Source organism: Triticum dicoccoides, chromosome 5B (genome assembly GCF_002162155.2).
Source record: "Triticum dicoccoides isolate Atlit2015 ecotype Zavitan chromosome 5B, WEW_v2.0, whole genome shotgun sequence".
NCBI lineage: Eukaryota > Viridiplantae > Streptophyta > Magnoliopsida > Poales > Poaceae > Triticum > Triticum dicoccoides.
In genome coordinates, this window is record NC_041389.1 from 21,886,679 (window position 1) to 21,895,318 (window position 8,640).

General features: G+C 44.2%; 1 pseudogene; it reads right to left on the reverse strand.

The window, feature by feature from the left end:
* The window catches only part of LOC119308930, a 22,089-nt pseudogene that overhangs the window by 12,293 nt on the left and 1,156 nt on the right, over nt 1–8,640 (reverse strand).

An 8,640-nucleotide genomic window follows, 5' to 3' on the forward strand; every position in this document is an offset into this window, starting at 1 on the left:
CTAAAAAAGGAGCATAGATGCTTATTTTTAATGACTTATTACAACTCAGAAATAAAAAGAAGAAAAACTAGTTGTGATTAACTTTACTAAATTATGAGCATAGATGCTTATTTTTAATACTTATTACAATTCAAAAATAAATAGAAGAAAAAATAGTTATGATTAACTTTACTAAAAAAATGAGCATAGATGCTTATTTATAATGACTTATTACAACTCAGAAATAAAAAGAAAAAAATAAATATAGCAGAAAAGAAAAAAAACTATATAAAAAGCTACTCAGAAATGAGCATAGATGCGCTTATAGAGGAAATTCAAATTAAATTCATAACAAATTTCAAGAGAAATTCGTACGGATTTAGCCTAAATTCCCTATATAAGGGCATCTATTTTCATTTTCGGAGGAGCTCAATAAGACAGAGAGGGAGGGGCTTATAAACCGGTCTGATTCCCCTCCGGTTGGCGAGGTGGGACTAAACTTTGGCCGCAACGAGGACCAACCCTTTAGTCCTGGTTGGTGGAATGGACCGGGACTAATGGTCGTCCTTTGGTCCCGGTTCAGCCCACCAACCGGGACCAATGATGGTGGGCCAAGAGCGAGGGCCATTGGTCCCGGTTCGTCCCACCAACCGGGACCAATAGGTCCAGACGAATCGGGACCAATGGCCCACGTGGCCCGGACGGCCCCTGGGGCTCACGAACCGGGTCTAATGCCCCCGTTCTGGATTGAACCGGGACTAATGGGCTGGACCGGCCTAGACCATTGGCCCCTTTTCTACTAGTGCCTGGGTTTCTTCACTAGAGCAGCAACTGATTTGCCGTTTCATGAAGTATCCCTTCTTGCCCTTGCCCTTTCTTGAAACTAGTGGTTTTACTAACCATCAACAATTGATGCTCCTACTTGATTTCTACTTTCGCGGTGTCAAACATCGCGAATAGCTCAAGGATCATCATATCTATTCCTGATATGTTATAGTTCATCACAAAGCTCTAATAGCTTGGTTGCAATGACTTTGAAGAAACATCACTATCTCATCTGGAAGTTTAACTCCCACTCGATTCAAGTGATTGTAGTACTCAGACAATCTGAGCACATGCTCAACGATTGAGCTTTTCTCCCTTAGTTTGTAGGCTAAGAAACTTGTCGGTGGTCTCATACCTCTTGACATGGGCATGAGCCTGAAATCCCAATTTCAGCCCTTGGAACATCTCATATGTTCCGCGACATTTCAAAAACGTCTTTGGCGCCACAATTCCAAACCATTTAACAGTACTGAACTATCATGTAGTCATCAAAACGTGTATGTCAGATGTTCGCAACATCCACAGACGACGCTCGAGGTTCAGCACACCGAGCGGTGCATTAAGGACATAAGCCTTCTGCGCAGCAATGAGGATAATCCTCAGTTTACGGACCCAGTCTGCATAATTGCTACTATCAACTTTCAACTAAAATTTCTCTAGGAACATATCTTAAACAGTAGAACTAAAGCATAAGCTACGACATAATTTGCAAAGACCTTTTGACTATGTTCATGATAATTAAGTTCATCTGATTATTTAATGAACTCCCCCTTAGATAGACATCCCTCTAGTCATCTAAGTGATACATGATCCGAGTTAACTAGGCCGTGTCCGATCATCACGTGAGACGGACTAGTCATCATCGGTGAACATCTTCATGTTGATCGTATCTACTATACGACTCATGTTCAACCTTTCGGTCTCTTGTGTTCCGAGGCCATGTCTGTACATGCTAGGCTCGTTAAGTCAACCTAAGTGTTTTGCGTGTGTAAATCTTGCTTACACCCGTTGTATGTGAATGTTAGAATCTATCGCACCCGATCATCACGTGGTGCTTCGAAACAACGAACTTTCGCAATGGTGCACAGTTAGGGGAACACTTTCTTGAAATTTTAATGAGGGATCATCTTATTTATGCTACCATCGTTCTAAGCAAATAACATGTAGACATGACAAACATCACATGCAAATCATAGAGTGACATGATATGGCCAATATCATCTTGCGCCTTTGATCTCCATCTTGAGGCACGACATGATCACCTTCGTCACCGGCATGACACCATGATCTCCATCATCGTGTCTTCATGAAGTTGTCTCGCCAACTATTACTTCTACTACTATGGCTAATGGTTTAGCAATAAATTAAAGTAATTACATGGCGTTATTCAATGACACGCAGGTCATACAATAAATTAAGACAACTCCTATGGCTCCTGCCGGTTGTCATACTCATCGACATGCAAGTTGTGATTCCTATTACAAGAACATGATCAATCTCATACATCACATAGATCATTCATCACATTCTTTTGGGCCATATCACATCACATAGCATACCCTGCAAAAACAAGTTAGACGTCCTCTAATTGTTGTTGCATGTTTTACGTGGCTGCTACGGGTTTCTAGCAAGAACGTTTCTTACCTATGCAAAGCCACAATGGTGATATGCCAATTTCTATTTACCCTTCATAAGGACCCTTTTCATCGAATCCGATCCGACTAAAGTGGGAGAGACTGGCACCCGCTAGCCACCTTTATGCAACAAGTGCATGTCAGTCGATGGAACCTGTCTCACGTAAGCGTACGTGTAAGGTCGGTCTGGGCCGCTTCATCCCACGATGCCGCCAAATCAAGATAAGACTAGTAACGGTAAGCATATTGAACAAACCAACGCCCACAACTACTTGTGTTCTACTCGTGCATATAATCTACGCAATAGACCTAGCTCATGATGCCACCGTTGGGGAACATAGCAGAAATTCAAAATTTTCTACGCATCACCAAGATCAATCTATGGAGATTCTAGCAACAAGAGAGGGAGAGGATGAGTGCATCTTCATACCCTTGAAGATCGCGATGCGGAAGCGTTACAAGAACACGGATGAGGGAGTCGTACTCGCGGCGATTCAAATCGCGGAAGATCCGATCTAACGCCGAACGGACGGCGCCTCCGTGTTCAACACACGTACAGCCCGGGGATGTCTCCTCCTTCTTGATCCAGCATGGGGAGAGGAGAAGTTGAGGGAGAGCTCCGGCAGCACAACGACGTGGTGGTGGAGCTTGCAGTTCTCCAGCAGGGCTTCACCAAGCACTACCGAGGAGGAGGTGGAGTTAGAGAGGGGGAGGGCTGCGCCAGGGGTAAGGGTGAAGCTCCCATGCGCCTCCCCACTATATATAGGGGTGGAGGGGTCTGGTTTCTTGCCCTCCAAGTCCATTGGGGCGTTGGCAAAGGTGGGAGGAAAGAAATCCCATCATTTCCTTCCCCACCGATTGTTATCCCCCTTTTTAGGGATCTTGATCTTATCCCTTTGGGATATGATCTTATTCCTTCTAAGGGGGGATCTTGGTGCACCTTGACCAGGGGTGTGGGGCCTTGCCCCCACTACCCACGTTCATGTGGGTCCCCCCATGCAGGTGGTACCCACTCCGGAACCTTCCCGGTACAATACTGAAAAATCCCGAACATTTTCCGGTGGCCAAAATAGGACTTCCCATATATAAATCTTTACCGCCGGACCATTCCAGAACTCCTCGTGACGTCCGGGATCTCATCCGGGACTCCGAACAACGTTCAGTAACTGCACACTAATTTCCATAACAACTCTAGCGTCACCGAACCTTAAGTGTGTAGACCCTACGGGTTCTGGAATCATGCAGACATGACCGAGACAGCTCTCTGGCCAATAACCAACAGCAGGATCTGGATACCCATGTTGGCTCCCACATGTTCTACGATGATCTCATCGGATGAACCACGATGTCAAGGATTCAAGCAATCCCGTATACAATTCCCTTTGTCAATCAGTACGTTACTTGCCCGAGATTCGATCGCCGGTATCCCAATACCTCGTTCAATCTCGTTACCGGCAAGTCACTTTACTCGTTCCATATTGCATGATCCCATGCCTAACTACTTAGTCACATTGAGCTCATTATGATGATGCATTACCGAGTGGGCCCAGAGATACCTCTCCGTCATACGGAGTGACAAATTCCAGTCTCGATTCGTGCCAACCCAACAGACACTTTCGGAGATACCTGTAGTGCATGTTTATAGCCACCCAGTTACGTTGTGAAATTTGGTACACCCAAAGCATTACTACGGTATCCGGGAGTTGCACAATCTCATGGTCTAAGGAAATGATACTTGACATTAGAAAAGCTCTTAGCAAACGAACTACACGATCTTGTGCTATGCTTAGGATTGGGTCTTGTCCATCACATCATTCTCCTAATGATGTGATCCCGTTATCAATAACATCCAATGTCCATGGTCAGGAAACCATAACCATCTATTGATCAACGAGCTAGTCAACTTGAGGCTCACTAGGGACATGTTGTGGTCTATGTATTCACACATGTATTACGGTTTCCAGTTAATACAATTATAGCATGAACAATAGACAATTATCATGAACAAGGAAATATAATAATAACCATTTTATTATTGCCTCTAGGGCATATTTCCAACACAAAGTTCACCATAGAGGGGTGTGTATTGAAGGACTGTATGCGATGATGCCGAAGTATTGCCAAAACAATAAACAAGTGTATCGTGCCATCAAGCTTTCTGTTGAAAGGTGGCACAATCGCTTAGGTCATCCTTCTTTTGCTACAGTTCATCAAATTCTTAGTAGAAATAATCTCCCCATTGTTGGTGAGAGAAACGTTGAAACTATTTGTGATTCTTGTCAAAGAGCAAAAAGTCATCAGTTGCCATATCCTGTATCCACTAGTGTGTCAACAAAACCTTTGCAACTTATCTTTTCTGATGTTTGGCGTCCTGCACCCACCTGTGTTGATGACTTGAGCAAATACACATGGATTTACCTTCTTAAAAAACGTTCTGATGTGTTTCAAGTTTTTCTTAACTTTCAAGCCCTTGTTGAACGCAAACTTGATAGTAAGATCATTGCCATCAAATCTGATTGGGGTGGTGAGTATGAGAAGCTAAACTCTTTCTTCCAAAAGATTGGTATTTCTCACCATGTCTCGTGTCCACATGCTCACCAACAGAATGGTTCTGCCGAACGCAAACACAGACATATTGTTGAAGTAGGTCTAGCCATCCTAGCTTCTGCTTCCATCCCACTAAAATTTTGGGATGAAGCCTTTCTCACAGCCGTTCATCTTATCAACATGTGGCCTAGTCGTACCATCTCCAATGAAACACCCATTGAACGTCTCTTACATGTAACACCTGATTACACCGATTTTCGTGTTTTTGGTTGTGCATGTTGGCCCAATCTTCGTCCCTACAATACCCGTAAACTCATGTTCCGTTCAAAGCAGTGTGTCTTTCTTGGATACAGTGCTCAACGCAAGGGTGTAAAAAGTCTTGACGTTGCTACAGGTCATGTTTATATATCACGTGATGTGGTTTTTGATGAGACACACTTTCCTTTCTACAAATTACATCCCAATGCTGGTGCACTTCTCAGGAAAGAAATTCTCCTTCTTCCTTCTCATCTAACCGGTGTTGATCTTGTGGGGTCCAATGATACTTATGATGACTGACCCTCCTAATGCTCTACATGAGATTGATTGTGCAGGCAGAAACAGCGGTCAAAATGGTGGTGAAACCAATATGTTTTTTGATGCACATAATGTTACAGAAGGGGCCAATGCAAACATGGGAGATCGGGTGCAATCCTCTCCGGGATCGCTGCGCCAGGTTGTGTCAGACCCGACTGCATCAGCACCGGGATCTGTGCCTCGTCAGGCGGCCAGCGCTCGCCAACCTGATTCGCCTCTGCACAACCCGATCCATGCCACGCGGCGGCCTACTAGCGAGCCCGCTCGTGTGGATATGGCGCATCAATCAGAGGGGGGCTCCCCAACGAGCGCTACGCGTCCATCCCCTGCGTCTACAGCCGGAGGGCCCCGCGCTCCACCACTCCCGCGGCAGGAGGGGCTAGCGCGTGTGTCGAGCCGGCTTCGCCTGCCTCGCCTGGATTGTCTGCGCGTTCTTCACCACCCGCCGCGAGCCCTCTCACCACAAATGATCTCGTGGGTCAGCTGGGTCAGGACGACCACGTCACCTCGGGATCTCCTGTTCTGGATTCTGGCACTTCTGCTGGAACTTCTGTGCCCGTTGCTTCGCTCCCTCGTACACGTATTCAAACTGGCACGCTTCAACCTACCAATTACAAGACTAAATATGTTCTAGTTTCTTCTGCTGCTTCTACAGGAGAGCCTCGTACTGTGTAGGAGGCCCTTGCTGATCCCATGTGGAAACAGGCTATGGATGAGGAATTTTGTGCACTTCAGAAAAATCACACTTGGCATCTTGTTCCGTCACATCCAGGTACAAATGTCATTGATTGCAATTGGGTTTTCCGCATCAAGCAACGATCTGATGGTACCATTGATCGCTGCAAAGCAAGGCTTGTTGCCAAAGGGTTCAAACAGAGGTATGGACTTGATTATGAGGACACCTTTAGTCCTGTTGTTAAAGCTGCTACCATTCGCCTTGTTCTCTCCATTGTTGTATCGAGAGGATGGAGTCTTCATCGTCGGCTAGATGTGCATAATGCGTTTTTTCATGGTGTTTTGGAAGAGCAAGTATATATGAAGCAACATTCTGGATTTGCAGATCCCAATAAACCATTCCATATTTGCAGGCTTGACAAATCTCTTTATGGATTGAAACAGGTACCCCGAGCTTGGTATTCTCGTTTGAGCTCTAAGCTGCAAACACTTGGTTTTGTTCCCTCCAAGTCTGATACTCCCTTGTTTATTTACAATAAGTCACACATCACTATCTCTGTGCTCATTTATGTTGATGACATTATTGTTACAAGTTCTTCCAACGAGGCAGTAACTGCTCTTCTGAAAGATTTAAACTCAGATTGTGCTCTCAAGGATCTCGGTGACTTGCATTTTCTCCTTGGTATTGAAGTGAAAAGAAACAAGGATGGTGGTCTGCATCTCTCTCAAGAAAAATATGCAACAGATCTTTTGAGCAAGGCAGGGTTGCAGGGCTGTAAACCTTCACCAACACCACTATCTAGTCCTAAGAAACTCTCCCTTGTGGAGGATGTGTCTTTAAATCAAGAAGATGGCACAAAATACAGAAGTTTGGTAGGGGCACTTCAGTACCTGACTCTGACCAGGCCATATATTTCTTTTGCAGTCAATAAAGTGTGTCAGTTTCTTCATGCACCAACTTCAGCTCATTGGACTGCTGCCAAACGTATAGTAGATATATGAAGCATACTTTAAATGTTGGACTAACCTTCACCAAGTCATCCTCTACCCTTGTTAGTGCTTTCTCTGATTCTGACTGGGCAGGTTGCTTGGATGATAGGAGGTCCACAGGTGGTTTTGCGGTGTTCTTTGGACCCAACTTGATATCGTGCTGTGCAAAGAAACAAGCAACAGTTTCAAGATCGAGTACTGAAGCAGAATATAAGGCGTTGGCGAATGCAACAGCAGAAATTATATGGGTTAAGTCCTTACTCAGAGAACTTGGAATATGTCATACACAAACCCCTTGTCTTTGGTGTGATAATATTGGTGCCACATATCTCTCTGCCAATCCTGTCTTTCATGCAAGGACTAAGCATATTGAGATTGACTATCATTTTGTTTGAGAAAGAGTTGCCAGCAAAGAGTTGGAAGTTCGCTTTGTTCCCTCAAGAGAACAAGTTGCGGATGGTTTTACAAAAGCATTGTCTACAGGATCATTTGAGGAATTTAAACGTAATCTTAACTTGAGAAGTTTCGATTAAGGGAGGATGTTAAACAAGCTATGTAGCGTAGCTAGATTGCCCCCCTGGTAACTTGATGTACACGCATAGGTTGTTAGGTAGTTAGTTTATTCTCTCTATCTCTCTATTTGTAACAACCTATGTAATCCTCTCTCCTTCGGTTAGCTATGCAACCAAGGCTCCTTGTATCTCACGACACAGTCAATATATATCTATGCGGGTCCCCATGTGAGGGGATTGAGACGCTTCATCAAGTTTGATAGGTGGCACTAGTTTTTCCAACACATCCTTGTCATCCACATACCTAGCAGGCTAGCAGCATGTACAGTCCATTGAAATGTTAAAGCTTTAATTCTTTGTTTCTCTATTAGTTTTATACTCTCTGCCTCTTCTGCAGACTTCACGTTTTCAAGTCTACCTATTATCAGCTCATGAGGGTTTGTAGGTTTCAGCCGGATGATATTGCTGCTACAATTATTACTTGAAGCATGCACCACAAAGTGAGGCAATGAGGCAATATTTGACAGAAAAAGCAAAGATTCATCCAATCTAACCTCCTTTTCCACAATTAGAACCTTCAAACTAACCATATTTACCATACTATCGGGGAGCTAATTTAGGCCATGGCAGCCTAAGAGGTCCAACGTATGAAGCTTCCTAAGGTTGGCAATACTTTCTAGTATACTGGAAAGCATGGAACTGTAAGAAAAGTCCAGATGCTCTAGATTCGAAAGGGTGCTGATAGAGTCAAGCAATCTGCCCATTTTATATTCTGATGGAGCGATGCGATCTATGCAGTGCGATAGATACAAGTATCTGAGTTTGATTAGATTGCTGAAAACCTCTGGCCCGTATTAGTCACTTTACCCATAAGCACAGCCGATAATTTTTTTTGAATTTTC